The sequence below is a fragment of the Semicossyphus pulcher genome, unplaced genomic scaffold (assembly GCF_022749685.1).
Source record: "Semicossyphus pulcher isolate SPU_LCO1_2020_fin unplaced genomic scaffold, fSemPul1.0.p SCAF_10, whole genome shotgun sequence".
Classification (NCBI taxonomy): domain Eukaryota; kingdom Metazoa; phylum Chordata; class Actinopteri; order Labriformes; family Labridae; genus Semicossyphus; species Semicossyphus pulcher.
In genome coordinates, this window is record NW_027211604.1 from 11,009,103 (window position 1) to 11,033,318 (window position 24,216).

The 24,216-nt window shown below is 42.5% G+C and overlaps 1 protein-coding gene across 1 annotated transcript in view; it reads left to right on the forward strand.

Annotated features, from left to right (window-relative positions):
* The first annotated feature begins 7,025 nt into the window (after positions 1–7,025).
* The window catches only part of zbtb20 (zinc finger and BTB domain containing 20), a 33,274-nt gene continuing 16,083 nt past the window's right edge, over positions 7,026–24,216 (forward strand). Inside the window, exons 1-2 of the mRNA XM_069675715.1 lie at positions 7,026–7,258; positions 23,816–23,960. The gene's annotated coding sequence lies outside the window, so the exon portion shown is untranslated. The remainder of the gene's footprint in view (positions 7,259–23,815; positions 23,961–24,216) is intronic.

Genomic DNA, 24,216 nt, shown 5'->3' on the forward strand with positions numbered 1-24,216 from the left:
ATATTTCTATTTATATTCTTTTTTTATTTACATTTTTCGTGTTATTCATATATTTATTTGTTATATTTATTTATTGTAAGTTCTCCTTTTACTTGCTGGATTTCACTTCTACGTATTTTCTGTTGGCTGGAGCCTGAGATTGAAGAATAACATTGTCACCGGCTGCTTCTGTGTGACTCATTGAATAAGACCACTGAGTATTTGTAAGAATAATGCCAAGTGTAGCCTTCTACTTCTGCCCACATGAAACTATTGCAGAAATAGAGCGCAGTCTTCCTCCTGATGCTCCCAGCAGCTGACAGCAGGACAAATGGGAGGACGTCAAAGTCTGAGCTTTGAATTGCTCTGACGCTCCCTCTCTGCCCACTACCACCTGCCACGGCTCCGACTGCCAGCCGCTCACCTGAACGGTCATTCAAGGTCTTGGCCGAGCTTCTGACAGAGCACTCATTGAAGGATGAATGTCTCTGCCTCCTGGGGGGACGTGAAATTACTCCGACACTTTTTCCCGCCAACAACTGGAATTTCCTCCCTTGAAGAGACGCCACGTCGAGCTGATGAGCATGCTAAGGCTGACCGATGTGTCAATGCGCTCCTGTATCATCATCAGGTCATCCGTGAAAGCTCTGATGGGGGCGTGGAGGTCATGGCGTTTCACTTCCTCGTAAGATTTACATATTGATGGAAAAAGATGATGACTGTGGAAGAGTCTCTGTTCCAACTGTGTCTTTATACATCTACAGTTTTGCACCTCAGGCCATTTAAACTGAAGCTCAAAGATTTCAGTTGTGTTCTCTTGGGCGCCCCTATTGACGATATATGGTAATTGCAGGAGTACACTTCCCACTTTAACCAGATGTCTATGGTTGGCTCCCTTTGTCTCCCTTTGTCCTGGCTGACGGTCGCTTTCCTTTTCAGACTATTTTCCTTCATCTGAGCGCCGAATTTGTTTTTTTCTTTGGATTTTCACTTATTGTTGAAGTTGTATCTGTAGTCATCGATCTTTTCTTTGTTTGTTCTGCCATAGTAGATTACTGTTTACTCGCAACACTTGCAGAGACCGGAAAAGCAGCCGCTTAGCTCCGCCTACCCTCTCTGGCAGACCAACCACTGCTGGGTGATGGAAAACACGTCACTAACTGGGCGCCGCTTGTGATTTTTTTCCACGAATGTCGCCACAGTCTGTAATAACACTATAAACTGCAAATGCAAAGGCTTTCATCAGTGGGCCATAGGCTCAATCACCATTGTGTTGCCTCATTCGGTGATAGATAGTGACTAAACAGACATTTATTAACATGAAAATCTTCCGGATTATACCTTTAACTCAGGAAAACTGGTTAGCATTAAAGCTAAAAATATATGAATAAACACAATTTGAACAAACGTTCAGCCGCTTTTAGAGCACCACACAGGAAGTCAGTTGGTTTCAGATACATACACTTATTCAAGTTACTCAAAACTCTCAGTACAGCAACAAAAATGCATTAAGCAAGGACTTGTGTAACATATAAATTAATGATGGAGAAGCCCTTTTGCAGTAGTAAGGGTTAAAGTCGTCAGCGTCTGATCACTAGTCTGATGCAGTGTTTCGGTGCACGTGGCAAACAGGGGTGAGCTGAGGCTAAATCTGAGGAGACCCGCCGTGTTATTCTTATATTTCAGCTACAAGGCTGACACAGACAGGAGCCCTTGTGAGCTGAAGAAGCAGATTAATCATTTATACCACTTGGACCGTGTTCCCGAAAAAACAGCACAGCGATAAGTCATTTATGTTACCTCCACTGTCGTTCTGAAAGGGACAAGAACAAGGCAGCGGGTCGGTCAGTCTTTGACGTCCCGACAGGTCATTCACATTCAGATTAGAACAATTTAATCTGATACATTTAAATATGCTTAATCACATAAATGCATCTGTGAGTGCAGTGCTGCTCCTGTTATCGCCTCATTACTACACAAACATGTCAGTCTTGTCATACAGCATTGTGCAGCGCAGCAACCCGGGCTGTGTGTTTGTTCAAGTACACAAATGATTCCCTGCTTTACTTGTTCTGTCAGAAGGCCGCAGCGCTCCGGAGTGCAGGTACATCAAACCAGCGATGACTTACACCTGACTAACATGCTACTGTTTTACACATTATTCTTCTCTTTTGTTTGGTTTTTTTTGCCTTCTCTCTCAAATCCTTCACCTCAAATGTCGAATGACTCACGGAACAGTTGATGCTTCTTTTCTGTAAAACGCAAGCTTCAGTTTTTCTCTCAACTCGCACATGCAACGCGACCTGAAAAAAAACAACTTTTACAGTTTTCTGCAGAGTCTGATAACACCTGGGTAGAAACGGAGCGGAGAAACGACCCAAAAGGAAGACAGGAAAAAAAAAAACCGTGTCATGTGAAGAGGCCTAGTTTCTGTCACAGCCGCCTCGTCTGTGATCATTTCAGTGAAACATGTAACACTAATGTTGTCACAGACATACAGCACAGCCACATAGTAAAGTTATTTTAGGCCCAATAACTGACAAATTAAGACCAAAGACCAAATAGCCCAAAAAAGCGAGAGGAAAGCTAACAAAGCAGTGTTATTGTCTGTACTTGTCAACGATCTGCCTGCAAACACTTCTGAAGATGAGAGGCGAGTAGCTCCCTGCATCGCATACTTACTGTGCATTTACAAAATGTTGCAAGCTCTGAGTAGCCTGTTTGCTATTTTAACTTTAATAGCCACTCATTTTATGTCTCCGGAACATAAAACATTACAAGAGACGGGACAAAGACGCTGCCTCTGCTGCCGCTGTCTCTTTATAGCTGAAACTATGTGAAAGGCAAAGTATGAGGAAGTAGAAGGCACTTTTGTAGCGTGACTTTGTGTTTATATTTGGGTGTATTTGACACCGAGTCATCACCAATTAAGTGATAAACTCCGACTGAGTATCAAGGTGTGTCTCGCTTTGTTCACGCCTCGGTGGTTAAGAGGAATTCACAGCTTTGTAGTGTAAAAGGAAAACAAATCTATTCTGAATTCCCCTCAGCAGAAAGAACAATGAAGTCCTGGGTTGAATCTGTTGGAAGATAGCAGAGGAGTTTGGTGTGGCCTTGCTGACTGATTCAACATGTATGTAGCTGCCTGTGGTTTTGGTAAAGTATGCCAAACACCCGGCGGAATCGGCGTCCATACCACGCTGCCACACGTGTGTGGAGTATTTGAGTCTGCACTGCTCTTGTAAAATTGGGTTTCATATACAAATAAGGCCATGCTAAAGCTACTTAACATGTGACCCCATAAAGAGCCGCCTCACTGAACCACTGCACTGCAGACATATAAGGCTGTGGTATTTTTAGCAGTACCTTGTGTTATGTAATTTTATATATGATTATTCCAAGTTGCAGTGCCAAAGCTAACAGACTGTTCATATAGAGCATTTAAATAACGAGACAGCATCAATAGAGCTGTCCTGAGAAAAGCCTCCTCCCTTTGCACACATTAATAAGTGAGTTTAATACCTAGCATGCTAACAAAGGTATATTCTGAACAAATATAACATTTTAATTGCACTCTTGACATAATAACTTATTCCACCTGCTCTTAACCAGTTTGTACATTGAACCTGTAATAAGTTGTCTAGACTGTCTGCTAAATAAAAAGCCTGTGGGCCTCTCATTCAGCAGAATATATTTTAAAAGACTAACAAGATACACAAGGACGACACCTGGACCCGGACTGGTACTTATCTTGTACTTATCTCTACGACAACACTGTAGCTTGTACAGAAGCTGTAATGATTTATATCCGAGTTGGAGTACTGTGAGGTTATAATAAATGGCCTTGTCTCCTTTTTAGCCCTAATCGGGCAGGCAAACTTCCGTCTCAGCAGGTTTAGGGGAAAACCTTTTTTGTGTGTTCGTAGGAACCAACACTGACATCCTCGTCGATGTTATCATTACTGAGAAATACTCCACACCTCATGCCCAGATTGTTTACTAATGAAATCTGAAGCTGACACTGTATTTTAATATAAGACCACACAGCAGCAGAATAAATGAATGGATAAATACATAAATAATAAATAAATGTCCACAAAGAGAAGTCATCTTGCTGCCCTCTGTTGGTGACATTTAAAGCTGACTGGAGACATGACTGGACCTGCTAACATGGAATTACACCATGTTCCTGTTTTGCCACAGAGGACGTTTCAGCTGTGGAAATAATTCAGCTTTCGTGTCAAATAGTTATCGCACACTTAAAGGAAGAAGTCTTTCTATTCCATGTCATGTCATTGGTTGCAAAAGGCAAAGGTAAGGTTCAATAAATCACATTTTTCCTCCAGACTACAGGCCTTTAGTGGCAGGAATCTGTGTTCATCGGTGAGGAAAATATGTACAAGTAGTCAGTATTAAAAAAATGCTAACATTAGCTCTGCACATGTTTTCCACTCAGACTGTACTGGGTGATAGTGGTCCAATTTGGCCATTTTAAAGCGACATTATATTTGTTTAAATTCAAGTAAAATGATGTTTAAATATAATTTGGTTTCTTTGTGCTAGCTGTGTTTTCTGTGTGTGATGCTTTTATTCTCCTTCCACACTGTTTAGTTACAGGATGTTACCCATGCGTCCTTTCCCTCTGTTGAACCTCGATTCAGCTCTGACACATGCTCTGAAAGTCCTTTACTGTTGTGCTCCTGAGTTTTTGGGGAGAAAAAATATGAGTTTTTTTACTTTTATAAATGTATTTAACTTATCCAATTTGGGAATGATGCAAAGACGTATATTTTTTATTTGCACTCTGTTTGAGCATGTTGAAAATAAGACAGTGAGGCACACCTCCAGTCTGATCATAATCCTCGGGGAGGCCTCTCTATCAAACAGGAATTAAAATATTTATTTTACTTTTATTTCTTGGAAATTATTATAGATATTCCAAGGTGTGGAAGCTGCATTAAAAGCTTAAATAGCATATTTTTCTGTGCTTTGCAATGTAGCAAAATCTAATTTTATTTTTTATTCATATGGTACAATTTAGGAGAATTGGTGTATAATTGTGTTTTATTTTGTATTTTTTCCGTAACATTTTAAAAATTAAAGCCTTTGTTGGGACAAGGTTTTTAAAAATAACTAATGCGTCATATCCATGAAATAACTTATGTGCTATTTTTCTGCTAAAGTAGGCCTACACATAAATAAATTAAGCAAAATTTAGGTTAGGTTTTTTTTAGACTATGGTGGCTACAGTGTGCGCCATAAGGGGTAAGTCCTAAAAAAGATAAAACATGTAAAGCTCTTAGTGGCTGCTCTAAAACAAAATGTTCCCTGCGTTGAATCCTCCCTGCACGTGCTGCCGGTTGAGCCATGTTAATCAAGGGAAATATCTGAAACGCTGTTCCGGTGAGGCGCGCGCCACACGGACACGCCGGGTCAGTTTAGGATGTTTAAATGACATAATTCAGATTTCTAATGAATATTAAAAGCAGTCTGGAAGCGGGCTTCATTGTCGGATTGCAAAGCGCCGCATTAAGGCCGGTGGCGGTGTTCCTATGGTGTTCCTGGTTAATGTAGGTCAAAGCAGTGACGGAAGGGTGTCCTCCGTTGAACCCGCGGTATTAATCCTCCTCGCAGTCCTGCAGATGGCGCGCACAGTCAACTGAGTGCCCTGGGTGCTCACCACGGAGCTCACACAACAATATCCGTATGGAGCCTACCCAGCCTGAGAGATGGCGATTGTCTGAAGCGACACCTCTGCTTTCACAGCCCTCTACAGCTGTACAGGGGAGACAAAGTTCAAGGGGGCAGGTTTTTCTTAAAAAAAAAATAGAGAGCTTTCACACCCCGGAGGCACGTGCAGCAGCTCGCGAGGCAGGACGGTTCCTCAGACGGGCTGCTCGAGCGTAACCTTAGTTGACCTCTTTGTCAGTCAAAGCCTGTCTTTCAAGATGCAGAGCTGCTTACACTGAACATCCTACTGCCTCTTCACTACACATGAATAATATATTGAAGTATCTATTAGACACTGCCCTCCGCGTGCTTCATTATTCTGAACTACAGACACGCGTGTACGCACACACGCACACCTGTCACTGTCTAGACAGGGAGGGGGCATTAAGGCGGTGGGCGCGGGGGGGATCCCACATGACCCATTACTGCTTTATTCTATGCCAGCCAGAATATATCTCAAGGCGCTGGATAATGACAAAAAAATCAACAACAACAAGAGAAAAAAGCAATCGCTCTACCAAATCTGATTGGCCGGCTGAACCGACACGAATTTTTTTCCCCCGCTCGCTAACTCGAGGTCAGCTCGGGACGTTAAAAAATAAATAAATGAGAAAATAGAAATGCGTAGAAAGTAGAAGACACGGCAGACAATCTAGCTTGTTGGTGCCGCGGAAGATTGACGGCGCCGCCGTCCAATGAGAGCGCGAGGCGCAGCTGGCTCGCTGTACTGGCAGAGGAGGCGTCCAATGTAAAGTTCAGACGCATGATGGACACATAACTGACAATTCCCCCGTCCTTTTGATCCAGACTGGGGATAAATTTGAGTTCATTCACAATTGTGAACGCTGATATTTTGAACAGCAGACGCTGAAGCCCGCACAGCAACAAAAAACACGTAAATGAAATGTAAAAGATGTGATTCATGGGTGAAGTGAAGGCTCTCTCCTGGGTGCAACATCACAGTGAACCTGTTTTAAACCTTATCCTCTCCAGGTTTCGTTACGCATCATGACTTCCTCTCTTTTCTGAAATTGTTGTGTTGCTGCTCAGGCAGGAGCAAACTTTAACACCTCGAGTAGGAGGAACACTACTACTACAACAACTACTATTACTATAACTCCCACCACTTCCACAGAGCCATAATGGAGCCGGTTTCACCGCCCCACCGTGCGCCCTGCGATTGGGGCACCATAATGTTGACGGATTTCTGATCCAACCCAAGACAGTGCCCTGTTCTTCCAATAGCAGCTTTAAGTGAAAAGGCGTGCCTGCTTTGCCCCCCCTCCTCCACCACCACCACCACCCCTCACCACCCCTCAAAGTACTCGATGTATAGTTAAAAAATGGGAGGGCACACTTGAACCGAGCTGCTCTATGAAGGTAGGCTGCAGCGTGTGTTTATTGATGAGATGAAAAGAAGATGGAAGTGAGAAATGAAACAAAGTAAAGGAACATATTAAAAAAATCAAACTGTACGCGCTTCGTCGGGGGAAAACAGGGGGAGCCGTGGAAACGCTGTCGCCACTTTTTGACAAGCTTCGAAGTGCAGGTAAGAAATTGAGAAAAGTAGGAAAAGGGATGGGTCTTTACTATATCTATTACGCTATTATTACAGGGGCGAAATAAGGACAATTTCTTATACAAGAGGTGAAAACCTGCGCGCTGACTTTAGCCTGATATGCATGAAATACCTCTGACTTCCATGTAGTTGTGGCTGGCTTTATCCACCAAATTTTAAGCTGTACCTAATCGGAAACTTCATTCTTTCTCAGACATTGAATAAATGTGACGCCAGCGTACCAGATGAAATGTCCCTCATGTTAGGGGGGCTCAGTTTTGGCTGCCAGGGGTTTTTGTTGTCCATTTATTCGGCTACAAAAACGCGCTGCCCCTGCCATGACGCAAGTTTCCCATCTGTCATTATTCTCAACATGCCCCTTTACCTTTAGCCCTTTACTTTCGGATTTGCCCGTGACCCGGTTAGGGGACACTTGAGAACAATACTGTGGTCAAACTGTGTAACTCACAGGTCTGTTTCTCTCAATCAGCGATGCTCGCAGGCTGCTGCTTCACATTTTACACACACTGAGCCCGGAACAACTGTGGCAGCCGACGTGCGCATTTGGCTTTTAGGTCAGTTATTTGAATCAGAGGAAACGCGTTTCCTCGGTGAAATTAACCACAACTACACACTCTTAGTAAAAACAGTCATTTCTTAAATGCGCTTCAGTTTGTTGAACTTGCCGGAAAGATGGTTTCGATGTTTGAATTTCACCGTTTGGCTACAGCAGCGGCTCACACAGCGCTTATACTCAGACAGATGTCTAGCCTACATTTTTTATGAATTAATATCAATACGGCGTGGCATTTATGAGATGGGGTTACATTGTGCTCCTCAGAAGGAGGCTGCTTGATATTGTGTGTGGAGGTAAAACAATACAGCAGGTTCAGTTTCTTAAAGGGGAATCAGAAGCAGATGCAGCGGGACTCTGATCCGGATTTTTTGTGCCATGTTTCTCCAAAAATGAATGATCACTTTAAATCGTCGCAATCCGCTTTAACTCGTAGCTCACAGTGTGTGAAAATGTTTGCGATGTGAGGATGTTTTTTTGGCAAAGGCTGGCCTAGATATGAGGCCATGCTCTGGTGTAATTAAAGTTGCAAGAGACGCTTCCTACGTGCCTTTTGAGACGTTTTGTTGCAAAATATTCATGGGCAACTCGTGATTCCTGTGCTCTTGTTTATCAGATGGCAGTGCAGATGTACTTTATCGCTTGGATAAAGTTTAAAAAATGTGTTTTTCTCTTCTGTGTTAGCGCAATAAAAAAAAATTAAATGGAGCAAAGCCTCTCCGAAATTCTCTGAGAGGGCCACGGGGGAGTTGAGCCGAAGCAACATGTCAGTCTTGTTCTTTAGGGCTTCATTTGTCCCTACGCGCGGGCACGTGTGTGTGTGACGGACTGAGAAAGGGACAGAGACAGAGAGCTTGCGTGCGTGCATGTGTATGTGTGTGTGTGTGGCAAACAGATGTTGTCCCAAAGCGCCGGGCTTTGTCAGATAAAGAGAGGGATACATCGTGTTCTCGTGGCCAGAAGACGCGCCGCTGGTAGTTTTTTTTTCTTCTGCAAAACAGCACGTTCTGATTAATGGCCACAGACTCGCCTGTAGCCCAGAAGTTGTGCGCAGGTATAAAGCTGTGCGTCAACACATTACTCATGTCAGAGGTTGTAGCTGGTCCGCGAGGAGACACAAACAAGAAGGCCGGTCCCGGGTTTGGCACTGAGGAGGCTGCATGAGAGCGCAGCGTTGCGTCCGGCGCACAAACGGTCTGTGGATGTGCACCTGTGCGTGTCTCTGTGTTTGTGTGTGTGGATTTTTTTTTACCGTATAAATGTGCGTTCATCTCTTTACACTTTTGTTGTGCTCACTTCCTCTCCTCTCCGCGTTCATTCAGAATATGTTTCCACAACGTAAATGCGCTGCAATCCTATAGGCTCGGTTATGTAATTGGCGGCTGCACTGGATGATTTGTTTTCTGAATGGACACATTCGGAGAGCACAGAGCGGAGCTCGTGCAGCACAAATGCAACATTTCACTTTGTAAGAATTCAGCTGTGCATGATCATAAATCTGTGCTATGGTTAGGAGCATATTGATTGACAGGCTGCATGTGGGTGAGTAAAGTGAAATGATGTTGTCACAAAGCCTGGATGGAATGCCCTTCATATGAAAAAGAAACTCCACAGCAACTTAATAGCTGTATTTTTGGACATTTTATTGTTTGATGAATTGGAGGGTACTTGTCTTGTGTGTGAGTGAGCTCTCAGCAAGGCTTGATGTCAAAACCTCTCGTTTTATCAGCACAGAGGTGTACAGGAGCTGCTGGGAGGGAGACAGCCATTATGTGCCATGGGAGTGTTTGTAGTGCAGAGTATCAGGTGCCCAGTTTCATCTCTGTTAATGAGAATTTCTATGAATATATTCCACATGTACATTAATATTCACTGTGTTCCAGCCATCGCCATTTGCCCGCTTTCTGTGTCACGGCTAAAACCCACCCATGACTAATGAATATTTAAGAGCATGTCTGCAGACCAAGGAACTCATTATTATATGAAGGAGACCCAGCAGATAAACCGGAGACCTTCTCAGATGAAGCCGAGGGGGGGCTGTGAGGTGTTCAGTTAATCCACACTCAGCAATCAATCCCAATTTTCTTCTGGCTTCACCATCCTTCACTCGTCCTCTGTAGCTCCTCACCCCCTCTCTCTTCACATGTAATTTATTATTGACCAGCAAACAGACAAAAAACGTGTCCGCACATTTCAGTTTCCAAATGTTTTCCAGCTGATTTAGTCACTCTTTCGCACATTTCTCCCACCTGGTTATCTGGGTAAAAGTGTAAGGATGCCATGCTGTACTCATGTAATGAGAGCTTCTTTGGAAAGGGACATGTAGCAGGAAAAAAAAAAACAGAAAAACAATCATCTTGTACAGTACTTGCACACAGATGGCGGGTCAGTATTCCAAATAATTTTTAAAGCGCAGCGAAGCTTCTGCTGCCCAAATAGGCAAGAGAGAGAGATCTCTGTGAAGCCTCCGCAACGCCACGTTTCTGGTTGTAGTTATTCCCACACCATCCTGCCATCTTCACCAGGCTCTAACCAGGTTATCCTGGTGACACATAACCTACTTTATTACATTTATAAATATATCCTCACTGCATTGTTTCAACAGAACTCTCTTGAAAAGGTTTTGAGGCTTTTGTGGTTTATTGGACAGCAGAGAGTGGAAGGGACGGGAGAGGTGGGAGAAAGCATGTAATATTAGTCTGAATCAGCCACTGCTGCTTTATTTTGACATTTAAATTGTTAGGTAAAATTTTATTTTATTTTTATGTGTTATTTAAATGTAGAAAATGCTAATTTGGTTGCAAATGTAAGAGTAGTGAAGCAGTATAAAAATGGATTTGTAAATTCCAGCATGCGTCACTTGTGGAGTTTTTCCAATGTAGGGAATTTTCTGATTGTAGTTTTGAATTCTTCGCAGGCTTTTTTTAAAATTTTTTACAATATTCTGTCAAACAACTTTCAAAATATGCACTTGAGTCCATGCTGGCACTTTTTCTACCCCAGTTGAACATATTTGGCAGCCATTTTGGGAGTGCAGCAGAGATCCATCGATATAACGAGCCACTTTGTGGATTGCATCCAGAATGTCACACTGCTTGTTAACTGCTTGGCCTTTCTGTCTCACACGCTGTTTTCGACTTTACCCTCTTTTTCTTCTTATATTTTTTATACTCAAATATCCCCTCATGGAGCAAAACTGCGTGTTGGACGTGATTTCCTGCTTTCAGGTGTGCATGTGAAACTTACTGCTGAGTGTGATAATGAACAACAGAATGGCCTTTAAGCCTTTAATAGACTTTCAGCTTAAAGATTTGTTTTTGAGCAGGACGACGGCGGCGCAAAGTTTCTCACCCCGTGTTTGTTGCGTTGACTTTACAGCAAGTGCACCTTTTCATACTGTGTTTGAGTCCCCAGTTACCATGGCAACCTTAAAAAACTGATACCTCCAAATCCCCACAGAAGTCTCACATTATTTCATATTAAAACACGTTGCACTTATTTCGCTGCTATCTGTTCATTCTCATAAAATAATAATGAAATAAGTGACGAGTGGCCACCTTGCTGATTTGTTAGCATGCGCTGATTTTTGCAAAAAGAAATAATTGGCAGGCTAGCTGCCTCCTGGCTAACTGGCTTACATCCTTCTACCCACAAAGCACCTTTTTCACACATAACATGCTTCTCTTCACATGATGTATTCTTTTTTTTTTAATGCTCGAAAATACCAATAACACAATTGCGAGACCTATTGAGAATGCGCACAAGTTGCCTTTGTAATTTGGGAGAGACTTCCCCCTTTAGCTGCATTATTCAACACATAAACGCTGTAATGATGAGTTATGGTGATTTCCCTCCAGCTATAAGACGAGGATGGAAAATAATGTGCCCTGTGTAAGGGAGGAAAAATGTGGCCTGTTTATTGATGAGCTGATCATTTTGCAAAGATAAAAATATTTTGGTTTAATGTTGCCACCAGTCACTTGAATATTGTGCATCCATAACGCTTAACTAAGACTTCCTCAACAGCTTTTCTTCACATTTGTGTAGATTGGCTTAATTTTTCAATTCAACCAGCAGGGATTTTTTTAAAGACTCATTCTATTCAGTAAATTGAAAGTTAGAATGCATAAAAAAGACTTTTTGGCAACTTCATTTCACTTGAAACCTTTCTGACTCATGGAAAAGGGACAGAATGAAAACTTTAAGGCATGTTTTTCAGCTTTGGGAGGACTTTTATTTTGGAATCTCCCCTCCCTGCAAGTATCACAGGAATGCGTAATGAAAGCACACATTGAGACTGAATAAGTATTTTGCCAATGTGCCATGTTTTTGTCACGAAACTTTAGTTTCGGATTGAAAACTTTTAACCTCTTATTACACTCGGTTGTTGTAAGATTCATGTCAAATACAGCTATGTCTAAGTGTTAAATGATTTAGTTCAGCTATTTAAATATAACTCGCTCATCCCATGTGGAACATTTTTCACACACTTGCCCCGGGATCAGTCTGTTTACACTTAAACAAGGATTTATAGACTCTTGTTCAGTATCGTCATTGTACCATTTTAAAGCTATTTTATGATCCTGATCTGCTCTGTCACGTAAAGTGAAATCCACTATTTCAGTCAGTTGTTTTTAATATCTTTGTATACTGTTGTTGTTGGAAAGATAGACAGTATATACAGTACAAACACAGCCCAGTTGTGGGTGTGCCCATGTGTTTCCATTACCTTTTCTTCTGACATTTGATTAATGCGCCTTCATATTTACACTTCTGCTTTTAAAGCTTTTAATTTGAAATCTGCTTTTGGAGACACTGTTTCCAGGAGAGCCAGATGTTGTGTAAAAACCGGAGCAGAAGTCGCTTTACGACAACCACAGGAGATTTGTGCACGAAAAGTTTGAATTAAAGCTGCAAACTTGTTGTAATAATGAGGATATCTGTGTGTGAACGACAAAGAAGCATTTAAAGTGAATTTGTCTTCCCTCTCTTAAACACACACGGCAGGCCCAGGCATTCAACTGATGTGAAAAATGTATCCTGGATTCTAATAGCGAAGTTGTATGTTTGCCAAGGTGCATGTGTGTCCTCAGTTCACCCCGCCGCTCATATGGTTTTCTACAAGTCATGGTGAGATCACTGCCTCGCGGAAGGGGAAACTATCTGAAGAGGGTTTAAGAAACTCAAAATAAAGTACCAGAGCGTTCTGCAACTTTTGAAAGTCTTTTGCAGAGAATGAGAGCTGTGTTTTCTCTGCTTCTATCTTGGCTTCAGGAAGAGTTTTTAAGCCTCGTGCCGGTAAACAGCACTCACAGCAGCCAAAATGTTAGGGTTGTGCACAGTCTTACTCAAGGTACATCGGTATGCACTGAGCAAAGAGTAAACTCAGGGGGAATTATTTACACAATAGTATTTGTGTCGTGGTTTTATCACAAGATGAACATTGTTGGAGCCTTGAAGTTTTTTCCAAAGAATCCAAAACATATTTTTATTTTTCCTTTTCATCAGCTAAGCCGTTTGTTTTCGGAATTTCAGCCGCAGAAAATCACTGTCAGACATTTTGTGCTGCGGAAGAATTTTCTTTTTAAATTTTCATTTTAATTGTGAAAATGAAAGGAATATTTGCTCTGAAACTGTCGACATTGTTTATTGCCCTGAAAACGACCTTGATAAAGACAGATTTCAAAATAGACTCCTTCAAGAAGCTGAAAAAAATCATTATTAATTTGCCAAACAGCTTATTGTTTTATCAGCGAGGAAATAAATGTTTTATCTTCTCGGGGGGGCGGTTTACGACAGTTGGTCCACGTGACAAAAGGAAAAGCACGCGTAACCTGTTCAACTGCAAACAAATTCTCAGTTTTATCAAAGTAGCAGAGCTCGTCTGACAATAAGCGTGACATTTATTGGTGATAAAATAGAAAACGGTGTGATCATCCTGCAGGCATGGACTCCTGTTCACAACACCTGTGTTACATTTTCAGGAAAGATGCGGCCCATGTGTCAGATCGAAATAGTTTCCAGCGATGCCTCAGTGTGTTTTTATTTAAGAGCTTATAATAAAAATTGGCAGCTTCCCTAGATTAACATTAACCTCACTTTTCTTTTATCATGTCCCTGAACATGTGACATACTGTGAATGCATTTTAGACGAAGATTCGCTCACTGCTATCTCAAAGTCCATTCATTCAGTCAGTCTTTTTGTGCCAGTTCAGGGTCAGTTCAACGTATCCCAACATGCATCTGAAGGCAGGCAGGGCAACACCCTGGGCAGGTCACACAGGCAAACAAAGACACACTCGCGCAGGTAACAGGAGCTGCTCATTAAAGGTATAATATTCGATTCACTGTACATAAAACCTCCTGTTGCACAAAGATGAGTGGATGATCTGCATTACAATAAAGCACAAAGCATTTGTTCCGTCTGCAAACGACTTGGAAGTAGCACATTTACTGCAGGCCCGGTGGCATGATTTTATACTAATGTTACCAGAAACAGCTGAGGAGATTAGCTTACAATCTAGGGCTTATGAGCTATAGATTATTGCCATCAAAGAAAATAATTCTGCTACAGTCAAACAGACCACACTGACCAACAATTCATGCGCATTAGCAAAAGGCTAAAAGGCCAGATTATCACACAGAGCTGATAGCTGGTCATGCTATTAGGACGACCTAAACTACACCAGCATCTATTCAAGCAGCAGAACAGGAAGTGATAAAAATGCTATAAAAAAAAAGTCATATTTTTGCATCAGTGGAATGTATAGCATGTGCTCAGTGATAATATGTGGTTATGTGAAGGTTATTAATGATACACTATAAGAGCAGTCAGACCACACAGACTGCATCATGTTTCTGCCTGCAGTCACTTCTGAGCCTGAATGGTGACAAAAGGAGGTCGTGCACACTACAATTAAATTACATTTAATAAAAGCATGTTGTTATGAAACATGCTGGTTTTAATTCGGACACAGCGTCATGTTAGCTTTGTGTTTAAGATGCGAAGACGATGTTACACTCAGTATTGATAATGTAGCGCGTATGAGGCTTTAAGCAGTGTGTGAGTTCACTTTGTCGTGCTAATATCAGAAATAATAAATGTGTGGCATGAGACCGTGTTTGATTTGGTTCAGTTCAGAAGCTTGCGATCGATATAAGACGATATCAGAGGCCTTTTTAATGCTGTCTGTTATAAGTTTATTACTGAACTGAATTCATTCTTACTAATATGAAAAAATAATCATAGAATGTATATTTGTGTTAATTGGTTGGCGCATGTTAATATCGATCATATTGAATCATTGACCATTAAATCGATAAGTTGCCAAGTATCGATGTATCGTTCCCCCCGGCAACGCTATCTGTCTAAATCCTTCATCTCTCAGAATTCTTAATTGCTCTCGAGTATACCTCCGTGCACACAGGAGAGACTGCCAACATCTTACACTACATGTAGTATATATATGTTTATACGCACTGGGTCATTAATCAGTCGCAAGCTGCACCTCCTACAATCCTCTCACTCATCTAACGGAGCAACAGGCTCCGCTTTGTATGTCCTATACTGTGAGATGCACTAAACACAGTGCTCGTCTTTGTTCACGTGAATGACACTTCAGCCTGCTCGTTTACACAGCCTTTACATTATATCATGAGAATGACATGCAGTGTCATGCTACACACACACACACTGCACAGGAAACGTGGAGAGCATTATTAGCATTATTAAGACTCTTAGAGCTCCACTTACATGAACATTTTAACATTTCAATTATTATCAAGTATCGTCAAAACGTTTACTTTAACACACATGCAGGTGTGCTTGTCCTGCCCCTAACTGTTTATTCATGAATGCACACAGGTGAGAGCACAGGTACAGAAGCATAGGATGTAACCTTCACTCCCTGTTTTTAGAGCTGATATTGTTGAGGTGGAAGAAGTATAGTTTTCTCCACAGATGTGTATCTGAGTATCAGTGTGTGTTGTTTGGATATATTTGGTAGTTTTGCAAAATGACTCCAGCTGGTATGCACGCCCCATGTTAGCTGATACCTTCTATAGATTACTGACCTCATTGTTGTTTTTCAAACCCTTTTTTTCCCCCCCCATGGGACTGTGTCTGCACCTTCACGTTTCAATCAGCTCACATTTCCAAACATCTCCTTTTCATTTCTCACAGTTTGTCTTTACAGGAATGTCACTGAAACGGTAATAAACGGGTGAAACTTTTTTGGCCTTTCCCTCATTTCTTGTGAAATTCTGTGCTCGCCTTGCTTAACAGGTTGTCTTACAACACAGTATTGTATGGATGAAGTTTCCTCATATGAGATTGCACCCACCCCCCCCAACCCCTTGCCCGTTGGATTAACAAAAAGCTTACCTTTGTGCACGCTTTTGTTAATTTCAAACTGCACTGTGTGTGTATTGGAGCCATTATATCTTAACTGCCTGCAGCCCACTGACCCAAAGGTGCTAGCACTTGGAAAGTGTGTATAGGGCACTCATGTGGTCGGCTGTGTTTCAGCGTGTCAGCATTACACTTTTAGATGGGTCATATGTCAAATGAGCTGATGAGACATATACAATCTGTATTTACTACACAACAGCGTGCCAAACTATAAATACACCTAAAAGTGCTAACATCCATAAGACTGAAAATAAACACCGAATATTTTTATTGAGTCATCTGGATTTAAGATCTGATTCCATAATGAGCTCAGACCTGTAATTAAAGACTCAGTATGTCGAAGGTATCGTTAGTTAACCTGAAAAATGTCTGATTTATCTCATCCTGTTGGCATGTGTGTTGTTGCCGTAGCTACAAGCTGAAGAAATGTGTGACATCACGAAACCTTTCCTTTGCCTCTGTGTCGTTAACAAGCAGCACGTTAACACTTTTGCAGCACGTCATTTTTGCACACTCACAAAACCCTTTTAAAAGGGGAAAGTATTGAGCCCGCCAGGTGCCAGGAGAGGAGAGAGGCTACCTTTGCTGACCCTTGAAGCTCAGAGCGGCTCAGAGAAAGTGCAGAAATGTGCCGGACTGCTTAAATCAGCCTCGTGCATTAGTGAAAGTTCAGCCCTGTGCTGCTGGACGTCCTCGTGCAGCTGCTGGTCAGACACATGGTGCACAGAACCTCTGAGGTGCGCACTATTCAGAGGGTGTAAGAAATTATTACTTGACAATCCTGATTGTTGTACTGCATGGATTCTCAGAAACACTGTATTGATTAAATTCTTTTTATCTTGATTCAGGCGAATGAATATCTTTGCTCAGATTGTCCAAAAAGTAGTCCCACGGTGTCGGACTGTGATCAATCAAAATGTTAGGTGTATTTTGGTGCAATCTTTAAACTATGACAGTTTTCTCAATTAGATATAAAAAAAGAATATCGCGATATTGACCTCTGTATCGTGAGACGTATCGTATCGGCAGATTTTTGCACAGCCACTTTGCAATCGCATCCAAAATGGTGGAATTAGTCAATTAAATGTACAGATCAGATTTTTAAAAAATTAAAATGTATATAGCATAAAAATCCATAATGTAAAATGTAAAAATGTAATAACAATTTCAGTAAAATATCACAGTTTAGATTTATTTTGATTTCAGTCCTCACCACGTTAGCACATTTAAGTCACTTTGCAGTTTGACCACACACACACGCACACACATATATATATACACACCTGTGTGTGCGTGTATATATGTGTTAACGTGGTGAGGACACGCATATATATGTGTCCTCACCACGTTAACACATATATACACATAGAACATCGTTCCAGCCCTATAAGTGTCACGCTTACATAATGCTTATGCGAACACTTCCTGAGCTGCTTCTTGACACTACATGTGTGTGGCTTCACTCTGCTCTGTCTCTCTGGTGACAAACATAGTATCAGCTAACCTAAACATATTCAGAGTGCTGTTCCCTGCAGTAATAAGGACTGCGTGCTACTCGCAGAGGTCCCACACTATTGTCTCATAACTCAGCACAAAGCATCTCTGTTCTGGTTTATCTCCCAAGGACGTCAAATCAGGAGACACTGTGTTTCCTTCAGAGATATAAAGGTGCTGCAGCCCCTCTGTGCCACACAGTCCACTTGTTGAGATCATGTTGCTTACACTGTGCACCGTCCAGGCGCAGAGACGTACGAGTGTGTTTTATATTCTGCCAAACATTCAATTAACCGGCTCTTTATCATGATACACTGCTAATAGACAGAGGAGTCCTATACGAGCATCTATGTAGGTCCATGAAGATCTCTTAATGGCCCGCCAGGTCGGATTTTGGAGAGGCGGATTGTCCTCGACGTGTGTAGTAGCTGTGGAGAGGCAGTTGCTGTGGACACTTGTGCCTAAATGATCACTCTTGAATTTAGCATTATCTGCTTCGGGGGTTAGAGGTGTTTTTGGAGACTATCACATGAGTAGTCAGATGGTTCTTTTTGGTCAAATGCTCATTAACAAAACCGCAGCCGTTTGCCAAACGGAGACATTTCTTAAAAGCGTCCTTTCCATTTGCCAAAGTGAAATACTGCCTTTATAAATCTAATGGCTGCGAGCCCACAGTGGCTGTTTGTTTTCGCCCTCTTTACTGTTTTTTCATGGAAACTTCATAAAATACGGTGTGATAGCAACAATTCATGACTGTTTGTTGGGAAAAGTTTATTAGAAGTAGATTATCCTCCCATCTGTAAAAGGACAAAGAGGCTGCTATGGATAACGGGTGGTGGTGGGTGTGTTTTTTGACAGAAAATGACGAGGTTGAACAAGCTGTCCTGTCAAAAACAGGACTTTGAACTGTCCTTTACTTGTGTAATGGTATTGTAGTGTGTGCCGTTGTTTGTTTGCTTGAGGAATTTATCTGAAAGCCGCACATCCTGTCTCATTTGAATGGCTTTCTGTTGGACTGGACGTCTTATCACGTTGATCTGCTGTGATATCTGAGACATTTCTGTGGCAATGAAACTAAACATGAACACTTAGATTAGATTTAGGGAACTTTCAAGACTTCCAGATGGTGTCTGAAGCACAAAAATCCACCAATATTACACAAGTAATCTCAATTGAAAGGTGAGCGTAATAATCTTTTCTGACTTTGCGATGCTTGGACCAAGGAACAGAGCTTTCACAGCAGAAAAAAGGGTGTTTTGTGAATTGAAGAAACACTATTTGTCGGTGTTTGCACATTTCTAAACGTCCCTGGTGGCGAGCTTGAGATCGAAAGTGTAGCTGTGAAGGAAGAATCGCTCGTCCTACGTCTGTTGCAGGTGAAGAGCCGGTTCAAAGTTCAGGAAGACGCTCCATGTTGTAAAATGTAATTCATCCTCGATGTAGTTATCAGAGTCGTTTAGGAACCGTTTCAGCGGTTGTGTTATGTTACATCGTTCATCTCCAGTCTAAGGAGAAGGGAAAAAAATGGGAAGGAAAAATGTTGTGTGAAAATCTTGGCACAACTTGTCAAACAGCCTACGTTTGCTTGTTGATGATTTTCAGGGACTGCCATAAAGACAAATCAATTAAATCTTGAGTCTGCGAGGTGTTTTCTGCCGCTTGTTTGGAAGTGTGTGAGATTTAGGTGCATTTGTTAGCACACCTGTTAACTGCTGCACGACGTTATAGACGAACACTCGAATGTGATAAAAGATCAGCGCTTTAAATTACTCCGCTTTAAATCAGCCTACACAGACGTGTTGTGCGGAGAGGAATGATTTTTAATTGTGCTGATCGAAGAAAAAAAAAAAAAAAACGCCTTTAATTTCCCTCTTTTTCATTAAACTTTGAGATGTGGACTGTGTGTGTGTGTGTGTGTGTGTGTGTGTGTGCGTGTGTGTGCTTGTGTGTTGTCAGAGGAGTGAAATGAGCGTCTTTATCAAACACACCCTCAGTAATCACACATCAGATCAACACTTGATTTACGCTTCAAACTCCCCAGTGTGCTCGCTACACATTTACATTGTGTCCTAAATTACATTAGATCACATAACCAAACCATACTATTAAAGCATAATTCCTGCTTGTTTATATGCTAATGCACTTGCTCCTAAAAGGATGATTGAAATTAATAATTACAACGTCGGACAGTGATCGTTAAAGCAGTGCAGCTTTCAAACAAACTCATAAATTACTATTAATTAGGTGAAACACACACGCGCACAGAAAAATAGCACTCTTGATAAGTGCAGATCTGCGGAGGATTGGTGGAGATGCTGCGGGCGCGTGCGTGGACCGGCTCCTCTCAATGCCCCGTGGCCCTTTTGTCTCCACACTGAGATGTACCCAGGGCCTTCAATATATGCTTGTAGTGTGTGTATTGTAAGCACTATTTGCATATTCAAGATGTATATTATTCACATGGCTGATACTGCTCCTTTCATAAGCACGCCTCTTATGTCTGCTCTCAACCCCCTCCCCCATCCTCACCATTTTATCCCCCCATCACCCCCCCTTGATTAACTAATGTCCAATTCGATGCAGCGTATTTCATCGGCCTTGTCACCTAATATAGGCGGCTGATTAACCTGCAGTCTGGCTGCTGAAGTTGCAACCCTCGTCTCTCCCTCTGTCTTAATTTTTTTTTTTTTTTGCCCCTTCTACTCCTCCCGCCTCCCTCCCCTCTCCTCCCCCCCCACACCCTCCTCCCTACCCCTCCTCAGTCTTTGTTGTGGCGGCAGCAGCAGCAGAGCATGCATTGCATTGGCGGTCTGAAGCATTGTGTCTGATTTCCAGCAGACAAACTGACCTCTGGGGATTTATTGACAGCAAACTCCACAGAGGCAGACACAGAGCTGGGAGCATGGAGGGAGGCAGCCGGAGAGGGGCGGGGGTGTGTGTGTGTGTGTGTGTGTGTGTGTGTGTGGGGTGGGGTGGGGGGGGGGGGGGGGGGGGTGCCGGGGAAGGTTTGTACAGAGGGAGGGAGGGAGGAAAAGGAGAAGGAGGAGGGGGCACAGACACACAGACAGTAGTGAGACAGACAGATTGAAGAAAAGACAAGGAGAGAGAGTTTGATGAAACAGGAAGCAGGTAGAGATGCAGCGAGAAGGAGATCAATACGAGGAGGGGAAAATACACACCCCGAGTTTGGTTTAATTCAGAAAAATCCTCCTTTTTTTTTTGGTGGAGCGTTTGGAAGTGAAAGAAAATGGCCGCCTCCTACAAGGATCTAATTAATTTTGAAGGATCATCAGCCCCTTTAGTCCAAGGCAGGGTACAGGAGGGAGGGAGGGGGAGGGAGGGAGACAGACCCCTGGGCTGATTAGAATTCACTGCAGGTAGGCACTGGCTGCTGCTCACCCACTGTGTCACGGCTAAAATGGAATCACTGTTGTGAGTGGCAGTCTGGGCAACTGAAGCCTGCTTCCCCTGGCCTGCTCCTTTGTTGCCGGCATTCACCTCACTTTACCCCTCGGGCAGGTGGATTTACATGTCTGGATGGGCGAGGAGGAAGACAGAGAGGGAACATATATGTGCTGTCTAAAAAAGGCCTCAGAATACAGTAACATCTTAAGCTGGGGGAAAAAAAAGGTCAAATATTTGCCACTGTAATGGATTCAAGCGTTTTGGCACCCGCGTGTGTGTGCGCGCCGTACGTTAAGGAGAAGGATTTTACTCCGACTAAGTAAATAGTTAATTATTTTACCAACAGTGTTTAGGCGAAAGTAAAGGTTACACCTACAGTTTGGTTAAAGGTTCTGGTTAGAGCAGGTTTTTGGTTGTAAAACAAGGCTTGGCTTGTGTAAAGGCCTGTCATAAAAGGCCTGACGGAGTTCTTTTAGGGTGTTGTAGGAGAGAGGTTAAAGAAAAGGGTTAGAGATTGATTTTAGATTTAGGGGTTAATGATTTTACTCTGTCTTCACCAAGACTGAAGAACACACCAGCGTGTTCGTGCGTTTGAGTGCCAAAGAATAATCCGCCTCAGTATCGAGTGATCACCCGCTCTGCTGCTAAACACGCTATTACTTGTCTATATCAAATCGTCAAATTTGTGACTTGACGAGGGCATTTGAAGAGAGCGAGCGCACGTCTCGCTGCTCGCTGTGCTTCTCAAAGTGAGGCCTGTGGACGCAGTGCCACAATTTAACCCCTCCACTCTGCTTTTTTTTTTTTTTCTCCTCACAGATACTCTGCTTCCCCGCTCTGAATTATACGCACCATCATTTTGGAGGCATATTTACGGTCTAATATTTATCGTTTTCCGTGGTCCGGCAGATGGTCCTGCTTCTGTGGAAAAATAAAGAGGTCACATGCTTAAAATCGCGTTTTTTTTCCCCCATCTGTAGATTTTTACCTCTGTGTCTCAAAGCGGGAGGTGTGTTCTTTCAAAAGTGCTTGAGGTTTTGTAAAAGAATGATATGTGTCAACACTGACGAGCAGGTCTGGTCAAATCCTCGTTCCGTTGTGTTCATTGAGAAACACACTGTAGTTGCTGGTTTTCACAGAGAGCTCTGGGTGTTCCTGTTGGAGCCAGCGTGACAGCTACTAAACGTTTTTAACTCCCAAAAATATTCAGGAGTGTCACATTACACTTGAAAATATGATCCAAATTCTGCTTAACGATAAATATTTCGACTATTCCGAGTCGTTTACTTTCAGAGCTTTAGGCTGAGATATTTCAGGGAACTTTGGCCACAGTGGGATTAATAAGAGACACATTGTATGGACGTTTTGCATCGGTTCAATGCATTTTTTCATCCTGCCTCACCCTGAATGTTACCATGGGAATCGGCCTGAGATGTAGCCGGATTTACACTCATTTTGTGTCCACTTCTTAATGTCAAACTTTGCCATACTATTGTGTGTGTGCCGTGCGAGGCCTCTTGTGTAAGGCTTCCTTAGCGTCATCAAAGCAGCTCATCACATGCTTCACGTTGTTGAATGCCTTTCTTGTGTTTTTCAATGAAAGCCTTGTGTGTTTAAAATTCAACTCTTTGCTATTATTACGACTTCTACTGTCCGCTCGCCGCCTGCGTTCCGTATTGTTCTGTTTGATTTGTGGATTTGAAAATAAAAACAGGATTACACATGTTCACACACACACAGTTTGTGGTGAGCACGAGTTATACCCCTTTTAAATTATATGGAAATTTAACAGGAATTTTGATAGAGTTTTTCTTGGGAAGGGTGTGGTTCAGTTGCCCATCAGCTCAGATAACTGCTGGGAGAGGAGCTGCCTCTAATACCATTATTATTTCCATTCCTGATTTCTAATTGGTGGTCATGTGCACACAGGAACGTCCATTCGTCATGCTCTGAGAACTCTTTACACATCTGTTGCAGCGTGTCGGTGGTGGATATTTGTGTTCACTGTGGCTCACGGTTCATTAAGGGAGTGGCTATATAGACGAGGCAGTAAGTGGCACTGTAGTGGCAATTTCCGTGTTAAACAAAGGAACAACAACAGGATTTGTCTTTGTGGCGTTTAGTTAACACGTTTGCAAATGTGGGTTTAAGCGCACAGGGCTCGGTGACCTCCTTAGGTTTCCACCCTGGCACATACATAGCCACACACTCTTATAATCTTTATGGAGGGGCTGTTACACCGCACATCAAGTCTTATTTGGTGCATCAAACAGTTGGCATGTCAACCCAAAGTTCCCCTTATCTCTGGACTCCTGCAGGACTCTTGCGTCAGAAGAGAGGTGAAGAGTCAGGGATCGATTCCTAATTGACATGAAAGGATTCTAGGAGCAAATATTCTTCACACATCTTTGACAGAAAGGTAATTATTTGGCTGCTAGAGTGTGTCACTTGTAGCTGCCTCGCCCTGTCGGCAGGTTCCTCACATGTATCCAGAGTGTGCAGAAAACTACATCGGCGCTCTGCTGTTTAACTTGTAGAAACCGAGTGTAATGTGTGCACATAACATAAGGAGAGGGCACAGCAGTCGTTGTGAATTGCATTTGTCTAATACAGGTATTAAGATCGTGTCTTTGTCTTTTCCCTCCCCCTGCAAACGCTGGAGCAGAGCAACACATGACTTGGACAGAGAGGACTGACAGCCTTGCCTAGCACCCGGCCTCTGATCAGCCATCTCCACCAGCAAACTGAAGCTTGACCCGCACTTCATCACCAGCCACACAAGCATCTTCGGAACAAAACGTCATCTAACTGTGAGTACTGGACCGCCTGCATAGCTGGGAATAATACTTAGTGCTAACGCTGTTGCTCTGCTTCTGTGGAGCATTTTAACTTAATCCTACTTTATAAATCTGTTACTGTCGAATGTGATTTTATTTCCACTACAGCTGTTCGCTTGATTTATTTTCAGTGTGTAACTGCATTCCAAATTATGGAGCATTTTTCCCGCATTTTTTTTATATGAACAGTAAAGTTTTATGTTTGTGCTTCGATTTCAGCACGAGCATG